General features: G+C 44.3%; 1 long non-coding RNA gene across 1 annotated transcript; it reads right to left on the bottom strand.

The window, feature by feature from the left end:
• Positions 1-6,260: 6,260 nt before the first annotated feature.
• Positions 6,261-7,040, bottom strand: LOC141027889 (uncharacterized). Its single transcript, XR_012189888.1, has 2 exons — positions 6,949-7,040; positions 6,261-6,852 (listed from the first exon to the last, which is right to left on the bottom strand). It is a non-coding gene; the product is annotated as an uncharacterized lncRNA (long non-coding RNA).
• Positions 7,041-20,318: the final 13,278 nt, after the last annotated feature.

Below are 20,318 nucleotides of genomic sequence, written 5' to 3'. Positions count from 1 at the left end.
GAGAGCGCGGCCGCAGCCGCTATGCGCGTGCTAACAAGGTGCATGAGCGCGGCCGCAATTTGCGACCGGGCGTCAAAGGCAGCCCAAACGGCCGCTGTTGGTTCTTAGGTGGCGGCAGCAACATCTGCCTCGGGGTTAGCAACTGGCGAGAGCGGCACAGCAGCTGTCCGTTCCGCGGCGGCGGCCTTAGCCCTGATGGAGGCCGCCGATGACCATGTCAAGGCCACCCACGCCCAGCTCCTGGCGGTCACCGCACAAATCGAACGAAGCTTCTCCAAAAACGGTCGGCAACCCACGGCCGAAGACCTGGCAATCTCCGAGGGCGCTCGAGTAGCCGTCCGTTCCTCCGCCGCATACCATGCGACGACGGAGCCCGTCCAAGCCCAGATCGCGTCCGCCCACACCCACGCCCGCCGCACTACAGAAAACTGCTAATTTGCCATCAGGAGGTGTCTTTGCCGTCAGCTTTTCGTCGAGCAGACGGCAAAGAGTGGATTTGTCGTCATTAGAAGACGGCAAAGAAAAACTAACGGCAAAGAAGACTTTGCCGTCTGCGAAAAAAATACAGACGGCAAAGAGCATTCTTTGCCGTCTGTAATACAAAACATAGACGGCAAAAATCTTTGCCATCTACGTTTTTTAATACAGACGGCAAAGTATGTCCTTTGCCGTCTGTAATAAAAAATGCAGAAGGCAAAGATCTTTGCCATATGCGTTTTCTAATACAGATGGTAAAGTATGCTCTTTGTCGTCTGTATTAAAAAACGCAGACGGCAAAGAAGAAACACAATACATGGATCGATCACATGGATCGATGAGATGGCAGGATCTGAGCCACACATCCTCACGTGCCCCTACGCCCCACGCATCCACGCGCCCCATGCACCCACGTGCTCCACTGCCCCTTCCTTATCCACCCGAGCGGCCCACCCCCACCACGATCTCTCTCTCTCTCTCTCTCGTTTTCTCTCTCTGTTCGATCCTAACCGAGAAGGGCAGCGCCCGCAACCACCTCGCTTCGCCTCGCCGGCCCCATCCACTTTCCCCTTCGGCCCCGGCGCTACCGGACCCGGCACCGTCACCCCCACAGGCCCGCCGGCGCACGCCGCCTCGTCACCTTCGCCCTTTGCCCCGGGCGCCGCCGGCCCCGTCGCCTATCGCCCACGCCGGCCTCTACTTCGCCCATGGCGTCGCCGGCCCCGTCTCCCTTCGCCCACCTCTACTTCGCCCATGGCGCCGCCGGCCCCGTTGCCCCCCGCCAGCCTCTGCTTCGCCCATGGCGCAGCCGGCCCCGTCGCCCCCCGCTGGCCTCTGCTTCTCCCATGGCGCAGCCGGCCCCGTCGCCCCCCGCCGTCTCCCTTCGCCCACCTCTACTTCGCCCATGGCGCCGCCGGCCCCCTCGCCCCCCGCTGGCCTCTGCTTCGCCCATGGCGCGGCCGGCCCCGTCGTCCCCCGCCGGCTTCTGCCGGCCCCGGCAACGTCGCCCTCGCGTGCCTCTGCTGGCCTCGACCCCATGCCTCGACGCTGCGACGCCTCCCACCTCGAGCATCAGTGTGCTCCTTGGCGAACGGAAGGGGAAGGGAGAGTGGTGCGGCTGCTCAGGCGTGCAGATCGAGCTCAAGATGGCTGTGCGTGTTGGATCTCGGACTGCTATAATAGTCACTGCTCTTTTGTAATATTTTCATGTATAATCCGTTCATCTAATGAATAGAGCAGTTTTGCCTTGGATCAGCAAGTCATGATGTATTCTGTGTAGTCTTGTATCGTGAAATTTGTCATTTGTCGTAGATTCTTGGAACGAAGTGTTGATGTATACTGTGCTGTGGTGTTAATTGCTGTCTTCTGCACTTGGACTATGGGTTTGTATTATTTAATAAAGAAAATTCTTTGCCGTCTGTAATTTGTGAGGATGACGGCAAAGAAAGATTCTTGCTGACAGCAAAGACAATTTTCTTTGCCGTCTTTAGTTTTTACGGCAGACGGCAAATCTGTAGTTGGTTGTCGGCAAATTCTTTGTCATCTGCCCAATGAAAAGCTGACGGCAAAGCAGCCTTTGCCGTCTAGGTTTGCCGTCAGCCGGCTGACGACAAACTCTTTGCCGTCTGTATTTCGCTCTTTGCCGTCTGTACTCGCCAGACGGCAAACTAGCTGACTCCTGTAATGGCAGCCTTTTCCAAAGAGATGGCGGACGTGGATGGCGAGATGCTTGCCGAGTATGGTGCGATGGATGCCATGGAGCCCCTTCCCCAGGAGACCGCCGGGCGTGAGCTCGACATGGAGGCGGCGGCGGAGATCGACGAGCACCAGCCGTAGTAGTACTCTATGTTTTGTTTAATTAAGAGCGCCGGTCTTTAATTTGTTAGAGTAATGTTTAGGTCAGCTAGCTCTATTTAATTGCTGAACTTGCTCGATTAAGTAGTGTGGGTGTGCTGTAGTCTCCTTTGTGTACCCAAATTATGCAATGACGTGGATGACCACTGTAACCATGGAAATTCGAACCAAAACTTTTGACGTTCAAACTCATCACACACGGGTTAAGCTATCTGAATCGTTTGTGATGTCCACATATCGTACACAGTTCTGAATAAGGGACCGTGTCTGATACTCTGATGACACTTTGCGCGCCAGTTTTTTGGCTGAAGCGATTCCAAATTTTTGGCTTCTGCGGAAATATCTACCTTCCCGCCCTCTCCCTTACGAAAAGCCACATTTCCCCTCTTTCCGCCTTCCTTCCCAAGTTGAAACCTTCACTCCTTGCTTGCAGCGCCGCCGCCTCCTCGTCGGCGACCCTCCTTCACGCTGCTCAGCCTCCTCTATCCAGGCAGGTAATCCACACCCGACCCCCATCCTCCTCCTCCTTCCACATCCCACATGCCCCAAACGCCGGCGCGAGCGCGACACCATCCACCGAAATCATGGACCCCTCCACCAAATCAGCGCCGCCCTAAGCCATGGTGCACGTAGTATAGCCAGGACCTCAAGGAGCATTTGGCAGCGGAGAAGCAAATCGCGGCCGGACGCGCGGATAAGGTCGCGATGGCTGCCATTCATGCCGACCAACAGATCTTGGAGGAGCACCTTGCCAATTGCTAGCTACGCCGGTTAAGCATGCTCGGTTTACCCGTTGCGTGTGCTGCTCCTGCCTTTCCTTCACAAAATCTAGTGAATTGTGCTATCTAATTTCACCATGCAATTTGTTGCTCTAGTGTATATATTTTATATGTCGTGCAGTGTGGTGCTCACTTATTAACTGTTTTGTTAATTAGTTGTCGTCTTCAGTTAACTGTTTGGTTCAATTCTGCAAATGTGATGTTCAATTCTTCAGGCTGCAATTTTGTATTGTCTTCCATGTGAGAAATAAATCGAATTTATCTTTACAAAATTGTGGGTGCATTCTGTTATTGTATACCATGTGAGGAATAAAATGAATTTGGCTGTAGTAAATACATGAGAAACAAATACAATTCCTACAATTGGCTGTAGTTAACTGTTTGGTTAACTCTGTCATCTTCTATTAGGAGTATGTTATATTGTGCAATGTGATGCTCAGTTAATGTTTGGTTCATTTGTTGTGGTGCTTAGTTAACTGCTTGGTTCAATATTATATTGTGCAATGTGGTGCTCAGTTAAAGTTTGGTTCATTTGTTGTGGTGTTTAGTTAACTGTGGTTCAATTCTGCAATGCGATGTCCAATTGTCGTGGGTAGAATTTCGTATTGTTGTGCATGTGAGGAATAAATCGAATTTGGCTGCACTTAATCCATGAGAAACATATACAAGTGATATATTTCCAAGTTCTTAATCATGCTTGGTTTGTGTAAATGGGTTTTCCGTGTGGCTTCAATTAATCTGATGAATCTGCAATGGGCTTATTTTTCATCAACATATTTTACTAATAGCATGCGAACCCTTACTTAACCTGATGACTAACTACCTTATATGTGTTGCAGGGAAACAATGGGAAACACTGAGGTTTACAATCAAGGTTAGCACGTGCATGGTCCGTTGTCTAATAGCACATTATTGTGCAATTGCAGGAACTATTCTAATATTTTGGTTTTTAACAATTTGGTCTTGCACATGTAGGTCATGCTGTTAGAGGTTTTGACCCACTGTTCGATCCTTTTTACATATGGGGAAATGAGTTGTCCATGAATAATAATCAAATCAAGAAACTCAGAAAGATTGTTAGGATAAAGAAATTCGCGACAAAAAACAACAAGATCTTTGTCTGCACAATGAAGAAGACATCAGTTCACTACAAGATGGTACTAATTATTATACCTTGTCTTTTTTATTCCTTTTCCCCATTTCCAATATAGAGAAGATATTTATGCACATCCTTGTTTTCAAGCCTTTCCAAAGCAGTTCACTGATGATTACCTCCCAAACCACATCTATGGTAAGGAGGCGAGGAAGGTTTTCACACAACACCCACGGTTTAATATTGAAGTGTTCCTAGAGAGGTCGAAGGACGGACGGTCAATCATCCACAGGCACTGGCCTAAAGTTGCAAAGACCTTCAACATGAATGAAGGCTCAATATTCGCCTTCCGCTTCAGCAGTTTTCCAGATGAGATGGATCTGTTTATATACCGTCTATGATGCTAATTTCGAAAGGTTCTACATGTTGCATGTGGAACTTGCTGCTGGTGCAGTTGTGTAATGGGGTTGCTGAGTGCTGAAGCTATATCATGTTGTACTCTGATGTATTTCAATAATAAAATTCTGCTTCCTTAATATGGAAATGAAATATATTGTGTGCTTAATATGAATGTCAATTAGATTAATAAATGGATTATTAATAATAGGGAAATTAACCTTCTAATGGTGAATTAGCCTGCTAATTGGGTTTTGATATTGCAAACGGTTTTTGAAAAAATGCCGTGGGCGATGACCTCAGACAACGCACACAGTTTCTTGGAATAAACCGTGTTGGATCAAGGAACAATCACACACGACTTTCTCTTGAAAACAGTTTGTGTTAGGCCACCTTGCGCAAACGTTTACCACATAAAAACTGTGTGTGATGGACAACCTTTGCCACACAGTTTCTTCTACAGACCGTGTGTGCTATATTCAATAACGCAAACGATTTAACGACAAAAATTGTGTGTGATGTACCTGTGAACGGAAACGTTTTCCTTGAAGCGACTGTGTAGGATGTGCATATGAACGGAAACGTTTAGCGGGGACTGACTATGTCGGATGTACTTGCGACCGGAAACAATTTCACCGTATAATTGAAATTTTTATCTATACTGTACGTATTTCCGTATTTGAGCGCTCGCCGGTTGCACACGACCTTATTTTGCCGAACGTGTGTGCCTAGAGGGCATATCCCGACGGTTTCTGGGTCGTGTGGGAAGGACCCCCTATCAACAACACTCACTTGGAGACGGTTCCAAATGCCGTCACGGAAAGGGGTTTTAAACCGTTTGTTTAAGACCAACGCGCACCAGTGCCATTCTTACAACCTTAGTATCATTTACTTCAGACTCAGACCTTCACCTTCCTTACCTGTGTTGCACAACTCCATTAGGCCATTAGGCATGTCAAAGATATCTGATGTCCTGTGACACTACTAGGAAAAGGGCTATAGATGATATGGCCACTAATAGCGCACTAGACTTGTGGTGCGCCATTACTATATACTAATGGCGCACCATGTGTTGGTGTGCCATTAGTAATATATTACTAATGGCGCACCTGGTGTTTGGTGCGCCATTAGTAGTTTTGGAAAAAAATAAAAAAAATTATTACTAATGGCGCACCGTGGTATAGTGCGTCATTACTAGTTGACATAGTAATGGCGCACCACACCCACCGTGCGCCATTAGTAGTTTAAAAAAATAAAAAAGTTTTTGTTAGTAATGCCGAACCCCACCTTCCCTCGCCCCGTCGCCCCCCTCCCCTCTACGCCCCCTTGCCCCACCTACCCTCGCCCTGTCGCCCCACCGCCCCAACCACCCGCCACCGCCCCCTGGCCCCACCGCCCCTTGCCCCGTCGCCCCCACCACCCGCCACCGCCCCGGCGCCCCGTTGCCCGAACGGCGCCCCCCCTGGTGCCCCGCCGCCCCCACCACCTGCCCGTCGGCCCCTGCGCCCGCGCCGCCCCCGGAGCCAGGCTCGCCGCGGGCCCCCTGCGTCCGCCTCGCGCCCCCCCGAGCCAGGCCCGCCGCCGCTGCCCTAACCGCGGCCGTCCACCACCACCCCCTGCCCCCGGAGCCAAGGTGAGCATTTTTTTGTTTTTTTCTACTGTTTTTCTTTGCTGTTTAGGTTTAATTAGGTTATTGATAGGTTTAGGTTAGTGGTTGGTTTAGGTTAGTGCTAGATTTAGGTTTAGATAATTAGAAGAAGAAGAAAGTTGAAAAAAAGAAGAAGAAGTAGAAGAAGAGGAAAAGGGAAAAAAAGGAAGAAGAATAAGAAGAAAGTTGAAAAACAGAACAAGAAAGGAAGAAGGAGAAGAGGAGGAGGAGGAAGGAGAAGAAAGAAAAAGGAGAACAAGAAAAGAAGAGAGGTGGAGAAGAAGAAGATGGAAAGGAAAAGGAAGAATGCATAACCAAGAAATATAACCAAGAAATCATACAAAACATTAAAACAGTGGAAACTACGACAAGGTTTTGACATCATTAAACCCACCCACATGATTGAAATAAAAAAATATAACTCTGCATATGCAAAGACAGAAGGCATAATAGAGAAAAAAAACATTATAAAGAAACTAGTTGCTGACATTAAGCTTGCACATTCAATAGGTCACACCTTTACTGCTGAGCCGGATATAGCGTTGGAACTCTGTTTTGGGGTCACTGCCATACTCCATGACATCATTAGGCTGATGGTTCTGAACCTGTAGAAAGCAATATAATTCATACAGACATAAAAAGAAGGCTCAAGCAGCACTCCAGAATTAATTGAACATGGGGAGGAAATTGTCAGGGCCAACCTTGGGTAAATCAGATATTGCATCTTCGAGGACGAGAGCTTTTTTCAAGTGTTTATTTGCTGCTTCCTCATAAGCAACAAGACATCTCTGAGGACAGAACATCATTTTAGTAGGATGTAACAATCATTAGTCTTCGAGAAGAATGATATCAAATAACATAGTGGCCTGTGATGTATTTTCATACCGAAAATGCATTTGGCACTAGTCCTCGCTTAACAAGATCATGGGTGGGAAGCGGGAACTTCGGAAGTGCATTGGTGTAGTTGATTATCTTCTGCTCAAAATTTATGCTGCTATAATGTTGTATGATAATGTTGTAAGGGTACTAATTGGTCTCTTCTGCTGCTTATCAGAGATGGGGGGAAGCAGCCACCGCCGCTCTACCTCACCGGAGTACGAGTTGGATGCTTTCGAGTTCTTCAGTGTCATACCTGGGACTTCAGTATCAGCCACGAGGCAGGTATATAAAACGAGAGATCTCCCCTTCACCCATCTCATTATGATAACTCTATTGTTTGCTACATCACTCCTTGTCCCAAATTGCACAGGCTGCCTGACACTTTTATGAACATGCTGGGTGAAGATCCGCCAGATAATGTGAAGCTCCGACAGGCCGGCAGCGGGGTTCGCAGGCTGTGGGACGTGGAGTTGGTGATCGAGGAGGGCCACATGTACCTGTGCCGTGGCTGGGAGAAGTTCTACAGTGCCTACGACCTGCGGACCGGGTACTTTTTTCTCTTCAGGTACGACGATGACGCCACAATGCTCATCGTGAAGGTTTTCAACACGACTATGTGTCGCATGCGCTACGCTGACGACGAAGATGCCAGTGCGTTCTACCTCTTCTTATTCCTCTACATTTGGCTTTGTCTCACATCGATTGTTAACGGTCATTGTTGCATTTGGACAGGCAATGGGAGCAGCAGCAGCGACACTGGCTACAGCCAAAGCAACAGCGATTATGGCTGTAGCAAAAGCAACAGCGATTCTGGCTTTAGCGAAAGCAGCAGCGATTCTGGCAGCAGCAAAGACAACAAGAAGGATGATCCGGACTGGAGTGGGGGAGAAGAGGAGCAGAGTGGGGATGAGGAGCTGCAGGATGACGATGGGCATCAGGCTGAGGATGACCTAGCGCTGGTGGTGGCTGACCAAGGGCAAGAGATGGTGGTGGCTGACCATGGGCAAGAGATGGTGGTGGCTGACCATGGGCAAGAGATGGTGGTGGCTGAGGATGACCTAGCGATGGTCGTGCCTGTCCTGCCTGAAGGTGGCCTCGCGATGGTGGTGGTGCCTGACAATGACCACGCACCGGTGGTGGCGCCGGCGATCCCACAGCTGGGCGACATGACCACGCCAATTGTGGTAGAAGACAACATCCCATAGCTGCCTCCACCGCCTCGCCGCTCTTGGCGCATCAGGCTGAGGAAGGAGAAGGAGAAGAACAATGACAACTGAACTATGTCAGGTATGTCAGATCTCCAAAATGATATATATATATATATATATATATATATATATACTTAGTTACCTATGTTATCTCTAATATGCTTAGTTTCCTATAGGTTAGCTCCAAAATTACTTATGTTAGCACAAAATGATCAAGTTTACATAATAAGCTTATAGTCTTCTTCTTATTCTTCTTCTTTTCCAAAATGACATATGTTAGCTTCATTTTACCTCAGTTGGCTCTAATATGCTAACTTAGAGCTTATATGCTTAGTTTCCTATAGGTTAGCTCCAAAATTATTTATGTTAGCACAAAATGATCAAGTTTACATAATAAGCTTATAGTCTTTTTCTTATTCTTCTTACTCTTCTTCTTTTCCAAAATGACATAGGTTAGCTTCATTTTACCTAAGTTGGCTCTAATATGCTAACTTAGAGAGCTTATATGCTTAGTTTCCTATAGGTTAGCTCCAAAATTACTTATGTTAGCACAAAATGATCAAGTTTACATAATAAGCTTATAGTCTTCTTCTTATTCTTCTTATTCTTCTTCTAGTATTCTTCTAGTATTGTTCTAGTCTTCTTCTTCTTCTTCTTCTCTTCTTCTTCTTCTTCTTCTTCTTCTAACTTCTTGTTTATCATTTTGCAGATTTGATTTAATTCACGGAAGCTTGCATGGATGGAGTGCTTCTTTTCCATTTGTGTTTTTATTTTGTATCAATGTGAAACTTTTGTGAATTGATGGATAACGGTGTTGGATGAACAATGTGAAACTTTTGTACTATGTAACGATGGAACTATGTGTTGGCTATCTATGTATATATGATGAAACTTGTGTGTTGGATATCATTGTTATATGGATGCTTGTTGTATATATATGTGTTGGATATCTCATATGTGAAATAGTGACCTGAGATTAAGAAAAAACGAATTTTTTTTAAAAAAAAATTTGTTACTAATGGCGCACTTCCATGTGGTGCGCCATTAGTATACCAGATACGACTGGCGCACCTCTGAGATACTAATGACGCACCTGTGATGCGCCATTAGTATACCAGATACTAATGGCGCACCTGTGGTGCGCCATTACTAAAATATTCTAGTGGCGTGGTGCTAGTGGCGCACCAGTAGTGCGCCATTAGTAGGCAAAACTGGTGCGCCACTAGTAAGCCTTTTTCTAGTAGTGTGATTATCGAAAGCTCAACATGAAACTCTGTAGACTGAAGAACCATTGTAGTGGCCGGCTACATGAAACAATAAAAGGATCATGTATATTAGCCATCACCCATAAACATGTTAATTGCTCTTTACAACATAAACCGACAGATGTAGTTCAACACTTATGGACATGTGATGAAAATTGTTTTATTGAAGTAGGACTTGTAGTAATAAAACCAATGTAACGAACGGTTGGTTTATGAGGGAGCAACAATGCTGACACGAGACAAATTTCAGAAGTGCATGATGTGCATGTGAGACTACGATAAGTAAAATTCAATGCATGTCTGACTGGATCGTTTTTAAATGCTGGACCAAAATTATTCATTTCCTAAAGGGGATTGCAATATCTTTGGATTCAGTAGTGGCCTGTATAATGTACAACGGCTACGCATAGTACTAAAATTATTAGGATGTATCCATATTTTAGTTCATGCGGTATAACGGAAGGGTTGTGATGTAGATGCGATAGAGTATGGGTAACCTTGAAAATGAAGAAACACTTTCCATTGAGCACATTGGCACAATGGGGTAATTAGTGATCTATTTGTGGCACAAATGTAGGGTTGGCAACCACATCTCCAAATAAGGAGAGGATTTTTTTTAAAGTGTGACTCAAAGAAGATAGCATGCCATCATTACACATAGTAGAATGACCTAAACTACTCATATTTATTTTACCTCAAAATTTTAAGTTACTTTCAACGACCTACAACACATTAATAACAAAAATGTAACAAATCCCAAGAAACAAATGGTGCAAAGTTGTCTTAGATATAATATAAGGTATAACATCACAGCTTGCTTATCCCCCGAACAAACGATGTACTTTTGTAAGATTAAATTACGAAGAAACAACATCATGTGCCCTTCTCCATACTTGCTTATAATTAGACCCCTTCATCCAGCACACGAGGATGGATCCATCTTATATTTACTAATTGGAGGCACCATACGAGACACCACGTTAATCCTAGAAGTTAATAATTATTTACCATATGATTAGTATAAGATGTATCTGTAGCCGCTGGATGAAGTATGAGATATGCCCACCTAAATGAGGCATCCTACTCATGGTCTTCTCATGTTTCCCTCTAAAATATAAAATAAAATGAGATACGCCCACCTAAACGACCATTCCTACTCTTGGTCTCTTCATGTTTCCCACTAAAAGAAAAAAATAAGATGATAATCTGAGGGTCTCTCTCCTAGATGGCTAGATTTGGCAACAAAAGGTTAAAATTTGCAACCTTCCTCCGATTGACTCACGTGCATGGTGGGGAAGCCGCATCAGGTCATGAACTCACGAATCTATCCTTTCTCTCTCGAGCCCCTCCTCCTCCAACCAATTAATTCCTTCAAGATCAAGTTCTAACCACGTTTCAATCTAGATTCCATTTTAGACAATTCAGGGAATCTATCTCATGGTTGTTGACACAGCAGAGGTGGTGTGCCGGCTGTTTGAAGCAGCTCGAACGTTTGCTGTTGTGGGCAATGCTCCCGATTGGGAGGAGTACAGCAGACTGTTGGCACATTGATTCGTCTCATCGTCCCAGGTTCCCCTAATCAGCAGAAAATTAAGTGCGTATCCTTTTACTCCCAGCTTTTTCTCCATCCAAGTGAACTGATCGCAAAATCTGCACTAACTAATTTGATACATATCGCTAATGAAAAAGAAAATAGCAGATTTCCTATTGTATGGCTGGGTCTCTGACTTTAATAATTGGCCAGCAAGTTCACTTTTTGATATTTGTAGGAAGCTTAACTACAGATGTTTCTCCATATGAGACTACATGTCCAGAATAAGTTGTTATTTCCTAAACGGAGGAATCAGATGCATATATCTCTGTTGAGAGCACGTCCAATCCGATCTCCGATTACACACATGCATGGTATCTGTCTAATTATTTTATGTTTTAGCAATAAGGGAAGTTTGATGACTTCACTTTAATTTGTACAAACTAACTTCCAAGCTTTCACAGAATCATGTCTGTATTTTCTTGGTAGAGCTGATGATATCTTTTTAAATTGTCGCCCATGCAAGAATAGAGCTAGCTACATGAACTACTAGAGTCATGCATACTATTGTGAAGGCCGTTTCTTCTCAGTACACTCTAAATATTAATACCAAAGGTGTAGCGCCAACAGTACTTTAGCCTCCAACTATCAACTTCTAAGATTTCTCATAATAATGTCGAATAGAGTGTATAATATTTTCTTGGTAAACTTGGTAGTTGCATTTTAAAGGAGAAACCGGTGCAAAAAGTAAGCTGGCTGCAAAGTGCCTGTGTTGTACAGGTTTTTATATATGGTTCATATTTTCTATGGCAAAAGCGCTCCGGATAGATGATATTTAATTACATCAAATAAAACATTCGCATCGATTTTTCCTACAAGGCCTATCAGATTGTCTTTTCATGTGTGCTTATTTTATATAGCAATGAGTTGTGCAGATTGATAAGTGTATGCATATTGTAAGATAAAATGGTTTCCGCAAAAGTTGTAGGCTTATGCCATCGATTTTGATTTTCCTATTTGTTAACTCAAACGAAAGGTTGAAAAGTAATGGCTTTCAATCTGATGTTGTGTTGTCGTTCAGGTATGTGCTCTTCCACTTTCATAGAAACAGATTTCACCGTACTTCTAAGTCACGTGCTCTTCATAGAAACCGACTTTTAGCATAACAATTCAAGTTAGCTAATTTATTTGTATTAAGTTTGGTTCCTTCTACTAATTATATAAATTTGTACTTTATCAGGGCATGCATGTATTCTCCAATGCCTCGGATTCTTCTTCTTTCATACATACATATTTCACTAAGCTCCTAAAATCATGAGTTCTCTATAGAGAAACTGAATGTTAGCATGCACACCATTCAGGTTAGCCATTTTTAGCTTAAATTATATTCATTTTTCTAATTACAGCTATATATATTCTCCACTGATGAATATTTGTATTATAAAAAACAGTGAAGATGATATAATTCTTTTTATAAGTAACTGAGCAGCTTTATGGTATGTATTACTCTGAGCCAAAAAATACAGGCCAAGGATTTTGGATTTCTGTGTCACTTCATAGCTTAGTCTGGCTGCATAGTTATCTGTCAGTATAGTCTTTAGGTACAAGTAATTGTACCCCGGCAGGTCTATATATATCCGTCAGTACATAAAATTTCAATTCTCCTGCTTCAAAAGATTTTTTATTCCTATAAAATTATCACAGGAATTTTTGCGAGAAGTTTTGTTCAACTTTTCTGTTTACAGCTAACAATATTATTTTTATTTCTTCAGACGTTGCGTTTAATCACCAAGGCGAATCAATGCCGAAGATTATCCTCAAAGTTGTTGCAAGTGTTACGGGTTGTTTGTCCATCACGCTTTAATTTCTCAATGTTTCCTTTATTTTTCATGTTAACTCAGGGCCAAATTTACCATTTATGTAATAGATTTGATTGTTTGGCAATCATTTAAGTTTATACAATATCCATGTAAGATGGTGGCAGTAAGAAATAATAAGAAGCTAGAGAAATATCAAGTCATTTCATCCTTTATGATAATCTCGCATTTTAAAATTCCATTTTTAGCACTTGGGTTAGCAATATCACTCTATCTTTAATCAGTTCCATTTATGTTCTATGAAATTTCCAGCAATAAATATGAGTCCCCGACAAGTACCGACAAGCTCATTTTTGTTAGACAACAGATACATATTACCAAACAAAGTAGTTAAATCCTTTTTTTTCTCAAAAATAAAAACAAATAAACCTGGATGGATCTAAATTTATACTTAAGGTAACAAGTCTTCTAATCCATAGTGTTTTTATGTTTCTTATTTAATTTCGTTCCTTGTAGTAGTACTTACTGCCAACGAAACTAACATCTATTGTAATGTTCTATTTGTTTTCGTGAAACTTGTTTATTAATATGATCTTTTGTAATTTTTATTTCGTACTGCGGGTTACAACTACCATAAAAGGCAAACTATTAATTGTTTCAATAGTAATATCGCATATCTCTTTATATTTCTCATTCTATATTTATTCTTATAGAAAATGCTAGCCCGTGCAGATGCACGGGTTGACGACTAGTATCCATAACTGCTGGTCTAATGAACTGCAGCTTCATTCATTAATTCTAGTCTGAGAATTGGACAAATCTGCCTATTTGGCCTTCAATTTTGTACTCTGTTGTGCTGACACCGCGGCTCTCTTTGTGTACACTAGAGAGAGAGGGCCAGGGAAGAGAAATAGGGTAAGGGAGAGGGCGCCAAGGGGTGCAAGGGAGTAAGTGCGCGTGGAGGGAAAGCTGGCCACACCAGCATCCACCCACGGTGGTGAGGAGGAACTTTCGGAGGAGCACGTGGATGACGGCTACCTCGAGCGGAAGAACAACGCCGATGACGTATCCGACAGCCTCTTGCGGCATTTGCCAACAACAACCTCACTGTCCTCGTCAGGCAGCCCCATCGTCGTTTAACAGCACAGGGTGGCTGCGCCGCGCGGTGGTCGACATCCGCCTCCTCTTCCTTGCCGTGCGGGGGCAAGATCCCTCGTTTGCCTCCTCCGCGGTCGAATTGGCCAATAATTTATATGCTCTAGAAGGTGGCTTTCGATTTCAAGCTTGTCACGCAACAATTGTTGGCTTGTTTATATCAATATTGAGTGGATATGCTCTAGAAGGCGGCTTTCAATTTCAAGCAGGAAGCAAGTAAAAGGAAAATGCATTAAGCAGCAACCGAGTAAAAACTCAAAGCCTAAACCGAGGAGGCTGGCCATAGAGCTCTCCAGGATATCGATAAACTAAAGAAATGCATACAAATTGAATCTTGTTGAAGGAAGATGATTCTTGACCAGGGAATTAAGAAGTCTAGTGGTGCTTTGCACAAGAATTCATACCTTCGATAGGACCAAAAATAATAATTCTTGCATAGCTTTGTTCACAATCTTTTGCCAGAAGTCACTTGTGACCCTACGAAAATAGCCATGAAACAAAGAAAATCCAAAATAAATGACCACAAAAAATGACACCACAAGCAAAAATTAATTACTCATACAGAAAACATTTAGTTTCATGATCCTCACAAGTTCATGAAAGTATGCATGCACACTGGAACATAGCAGTACGAGTAGACTACACCGCCTAGCAGAACCGCAACAACGCGATCTCCGGCAGGATTGGTTCCATTAATACCATGTGCACACGCACAACACATAACAATATGTCAAACTAATAAATTCGATGTATACAAACAATGACAGTACACTGCAGTAAACAAATTATGAGCATACGAAAGCTGCCGTATACACATGTGAAGTGCAGACGAGACGCGTCATGGGACCATACAAACATTTGAAAGCCCATCATCCTTTCTCCTCCCGTTCTCTCCAATCGCTACTTCCTCAAACTTGAAGTGCCACATACCTACTTCACCACTGAAATCATTTCGATCGGTTCAAAGAACTAAAAGTATCAAGTTTAATAGTTGAATGATTTAATGAGAGTTGGCAAAAGGGGAAAATCAGACCAGCAATACAAGATGCATACACAGTCATACAATGATGCAGCATAAAAACGAACAGGCGACGAGCAACGGATTAGCGCAAAATAAACTAAGAAAACACAATCACATGAATCAGAGAAGCTACTCATAGATGCGACCCTCCTGCCGCCATGTACAACAAAAGGAGGGGCGTGGGGAAAGAGGAGGCCGAGAGGGAGGAGCCAATGGTGCGGCGGCAAGGCGAGGAAGGCGAGCCGAAGGTGCAGGAGTCGGCGCCAACGTCCACGACGCCGCCACGCGACACAAACTTTCATCCACCGCCGCGGCCACTCCTCCGCCATCGCTCACGACCTCTCCTCCTCCTGGTGCCTCCCAGCGTGGCACCTAAGGTCGATCTGCATGGATCTGGATTCCTTGATGAGAGGCAAAATCGTAGGAGACGACGCGAGGGAGAGAGGATCTGGCTGTGAGAGGAGAGGAGGACGTGGCGTGTTTGATGAGAAAGGACGCGTTGTGACGAGGACCTTGGCGTGCCGGACGATGTGCAGCTGGCTTCATAGAGAAGGAAACACGCCCAAAGACATTATTTGATGGGTTAGAAGCAAATTAGTCGGCAGCTGGCTTCGTAGCGAAGGAAACTCACCGGCAGACGGCAGCCATTTGATGGATTAGAAAATTAGTCGGTCGATCGAGTAGCAATGATTCTTCAGCATCGATCTGCAGTGGATTGGTCGAATTATTGAACCAGAACACTTGCTTGTCATGTTCCATTGTGGTTTTTAAACACACAAGAGATATCCTTTGGAAAGAACTAAGTCAGGAAAGCTTTTATCTTCCAACTTTCCAAGTTGTTGTTTAGCTTAACCAACTAGCTCAAGGTATCCAACACAGATTCTTGGAGAAAGAGTGGTTTATAGGAAAACCATTTGATCACGAGCTCAACATAGCGGTCAGGTGACAACCTGGTGATACTTCTGAGAAGATATTCGGAAAATCACGAATCACCGATATGTTACTAAGCTCGAGAACAATCTTGCTTTTCAGGGCAAGACGATATGACCGGGAGAGTGATGGATTGACACAATCCTATCTCATTAATCGAGGGGTGCACCAGGGAAAATGGACTAGGTAACACGATCAATCTCAGGATGATGATTGAATAACCAACACGCTAAGAATGAGATTGTTGTCCATTAACTACCATGCAATAGGGTTGCTAGGAGTATTGATTTCACGCATCACGATTCACTTGTCGGTGTTCCGGTTACAATAACACGGGACCGAGAATGAATGATGATGGCGAGGAGTATCACTGCGTCAAGAATTCACAAAAGGTGGTGCAATTCCTACGATATTCTCTGACATAAAGGGGGTAATACTCGAAGGTAGAACAGAACAAAAGCTGGATTGGCATTTTGGTCTGCGGAATACAACTACTTTGACCCAATCCCAGAGATGGACGAGGTACTGGAGTTTGTTTCTCCTAGTCATTCCGGATTAGAATGGCTTGACAGACCACAAGAATAATAGGCATCGATAACACAAATGCACAATTACTCCTGACTATCCATTGATAGACGAGGGCCAGAAAATAACTAAAGAGGGACAACCCAAAGGAACATATGTTTTTCTGAGTTGTGGATGCATAGATTTAGTATGTCAACAAGTTCAACATATTTCTTCCAGATAATCCATGCAGAAAGGTAGGACTGGCAGATTCACAATGCAGAATGGAGGACTCATCAAGAGCACTCTGGTTGTGATCTTTTGGTTAAAAGAACTTCTGCCATAATGGTTCATGGTATTTGGAAGAAGGAAATACCACGGACCTCGAGGACTATCGCAAAGGTTACTAATATCTTAAGGGAACTAGCAAATACTAACAACATGAGGTAGGGTGGACTGAATCTTGGGCTCAAGAACCCAGAAATAGAATGCCTACTAACTAAATGGCATCACGGGATGCTTTCGAGAATAATGGCCAGAATCATCACACTGGGGATGCAAGCATTGCTAGATTACTAAGTGGTCCTCTAAGACACCTAGGGTCATAATAATAACTCCAACATATATGTCGAGGCAACAGAGTACCTCAACTCAACGATTAGTGTGGTTAATCTGGCCCAAAGGAACATCGAGAACGGAAAGAAGGGATTTGCAAATGCATCAGATTATTTAGAAGCCTGGGATGACTCGGACAGCATAACGGCTGTAAATGCTCAAAAAGATTTGAGACATCCTGCAAAAATGGTGGCATAACCATTCAGAATCACAATATCAAGGTTCCAAGATCAACTGTCAACACATGGAAGTAGTAGAAACTGAACTGGGGCTTCAGACCAACAATCCTACGAGTCTACGGATTAGTAACACGTGATCCTGATAGATAGATGAGAAGCCTAGTTCTTAATCCCCGCGGAAAAGAAGAGGGTGACTCAGATCAGAAGGGCATAAGGTATAAGGAGTAAAAAGAGCCTTACGTTCCCATCCACAATCAATTCCCTTATATAACTAAAGCATTTCTAGACTCGACTTCGACCAGTTTGGCTTGGTAATCCTACAGGCAGTCAGGCTTTGATACCAAAGCTGTCAGGACCCCGATTCCAAGTCACATCGATCTAGCCGGTAACACCTCATATCACTTTGCGGCCTCACGCACGGTATTCCCACGGGTGTCGCCTTACCATGGCCCGGGACCGTTTGCGTCTTTTGGCTCACGTATATGATAGTGTCGCTAGCATCCATATGACAGAGAACCCGGGCCGACATGACTAGTCGTGAACCCAAAGTGGCACTAACTTACGGGGACAGGCATACATGAATCAACATCGAGCATGTCGGTCAGCAGCGTGCGAATCCGGGCTGTAGCACTGGGCTAACAGGACTCCGGTGAACCGGACTGTAGCAGGCTAGGCAGGACTCCGGATGTCACCGCGTGACATTTCCCCGAAGGGACAGACACAGGAACGAAGTGAATCACATGCCGGCCAGTCAAGTGTTCCGGAGCAGTAGTGCTGGGCTAGCAGGACTCTGGTGAACCGGGCTGTAGCGGACTACTATGGCTCATGGAAGCACAAGACTACATTTCCCCATAAGAGAGGCTACCAAGGATAAACAACTAGGTTGTCGGATCCCACACATACCAAGCATTTCAATCATACACACAATATGCTCGATATGTGCAAATACAACATGGCATCACAACAAGACTCTACGACTCAGAGTATTTATTCATTAGGCTCCGAAGAGCCAGATATTACAAACATGGGTCTCATGACCCAACATTCAGAGCATACAAGTCAAAGCACATGCGGAAGCTTAACATGTCTGAGTACAGACATCTACAAATGAAAAAGGCTGAGAAGCCTGACTATCTACCAGATCCTGCCGAGGGCACAAGATCGTAGCTGAGGTATCAAGCTAAACGTCGAAGTCCACACGGAACTACTAGCGAGACTGACGTCTCTCTGCAAAACATAAAATAAGCAAACGTGAGTACAAATGTACCCAGCAAGACTTACATCAGGACTATCTACATATGCATCGGTATCAACAAGGGGGTGGTGGAGTTTAACTGCAGCAAGCCAGCTTTGACTCGGTGGCTATCCTGAACTACGACTGCAAGTAACTCTTTTGAGGTGGCGCACACGAGTCCACATATTCACCAAATCAATACTCCACTATGGATCCGCTCCCGTCTCCCTACGAGAACGCAATCCATAGCACTCACGCTTATCTTGCGCATTTTAGAGTATCCACTTTCACTTGTCTATGAACTGTACAGGCAACCCAGAAGTCCTTTTCCGCAGACACGGCTATTCGAATAGATGATGTTAACCCTGCAGGGGTGTACTTCGTCACACACGCTCTCGCCACTTACCACCATGTACACGTCGTGTACCTCGGCAACCTTCAAGCGAAAGCCTGGCGAGGGAGTCGGCCACGACCTGACTAACCACACAAGTCTCTCGTCCAGGTTTATCGCCTATTCGGGTTCCATCCGCAAGGAGATCCGGCCGGGGTGTCGCTCACGGCCCCAAACGATGTGTGCAGGGTTCCCAAGCCCACCTCGACGGATGGATCTATGCTTGGTACACCGTGCCACGGTGCCTAGTCTGTCCCAAGCCCACCTGTACCGGGTACCACTTGGTAGACTACTAACACTACCTAAAAACACCAGAAACTAGTTGCAACTCCTGGACAGAGATCAAGTTGATTAATAAGTCGAGAGGGGTCGAGTTACCGGAACCCAATGTGTGGTAGTAACTGTTCATGGATCACAAACACCGAACTGAGTTCCTGAGGACGGCTTCAATGAGACAACCCACCATGTACTCCTACATGGCCTCTCACCGCTACCTTTACCAAATCGTGTTCACACACTTAGCTCTCACACAGTAGGACATGTTCCCAACTTTCCAATTCATTCCCGATGAATCAGACCTGACACAACTCTAAGCAATAGCAGGCATGAGAAACAAGCATGAATGAGTAGGCACATCAGGGCTCAAACAACTCCTACTCATGCTAGTGGGTTTCATCTATTTACTGTGACAATGACAGGTCATGCAGAGGAAAGGGGTTCAACTACCGCAGCATGTAACAGATGAATCGTTGTTGTCCTAATGCAATAAAAGAGAGCAGGAGCGAGAGAGTGGGATTGTATCGGAATGAACAAGGGGGTTTTGCTTGCCTGACACTTCCGAAGATAGTATAGCTCTTCATCGGTGTCATCGATCGCATCGTCGAAGCAACGTCTACTAAGAGGGGGCAACACCGGCAAAAAGAGAGGAAACACGATCAATGCAATGCACAATATGATGCATGCTATGACATGGCAATATGAATGTGTTTTGAGCTAATGCAACTAGCAACAGGTTAAATGAAGTTGGTTTGAATCCAAGATTCAAATTCAAACTCCATATGTGGGAATTCAAATGCCATTTAATTGATTTGACCTGAGCAGCAGGCATAAGTTGTTCTAACATGCATGAAAATGGTACAGATGGATAGATTGGATTTTTCTGATCATTTTTCATATATAAATGTTTTCCATCTGAGTTATAGATTATTTTCTATGATTTTTAGAAGTTTTATGCATTTTCTGGAATTTCCTATATAAGAATAAATCCATAAATGAGTTATTGCGTCAGCACTGCATCACTGTGACGTCAGCTGGTCAGCGGGGTCGTCCAGGTCAAACCTGA

The sequence above is a fragment of the Aegilops tauschii genome, chromosome 7, assembly GCF_002575655.3.
Source record: "Aegilops tauschii subsp. strangulata cultivar AL8/78 chromosome 7, Aet v6.0, whole genome shotgun sequence".
NCBI lineage: Eukaryota > Viridiplantae > Streptophyta > Magnoliopsida > Poales > Poaceae > Aegilops > Aegilops tauschii.
Note: the sequence above shows the minus strand (reverse complement) of the source record. Positions and strands in the feature narration are given on the sequence as shown.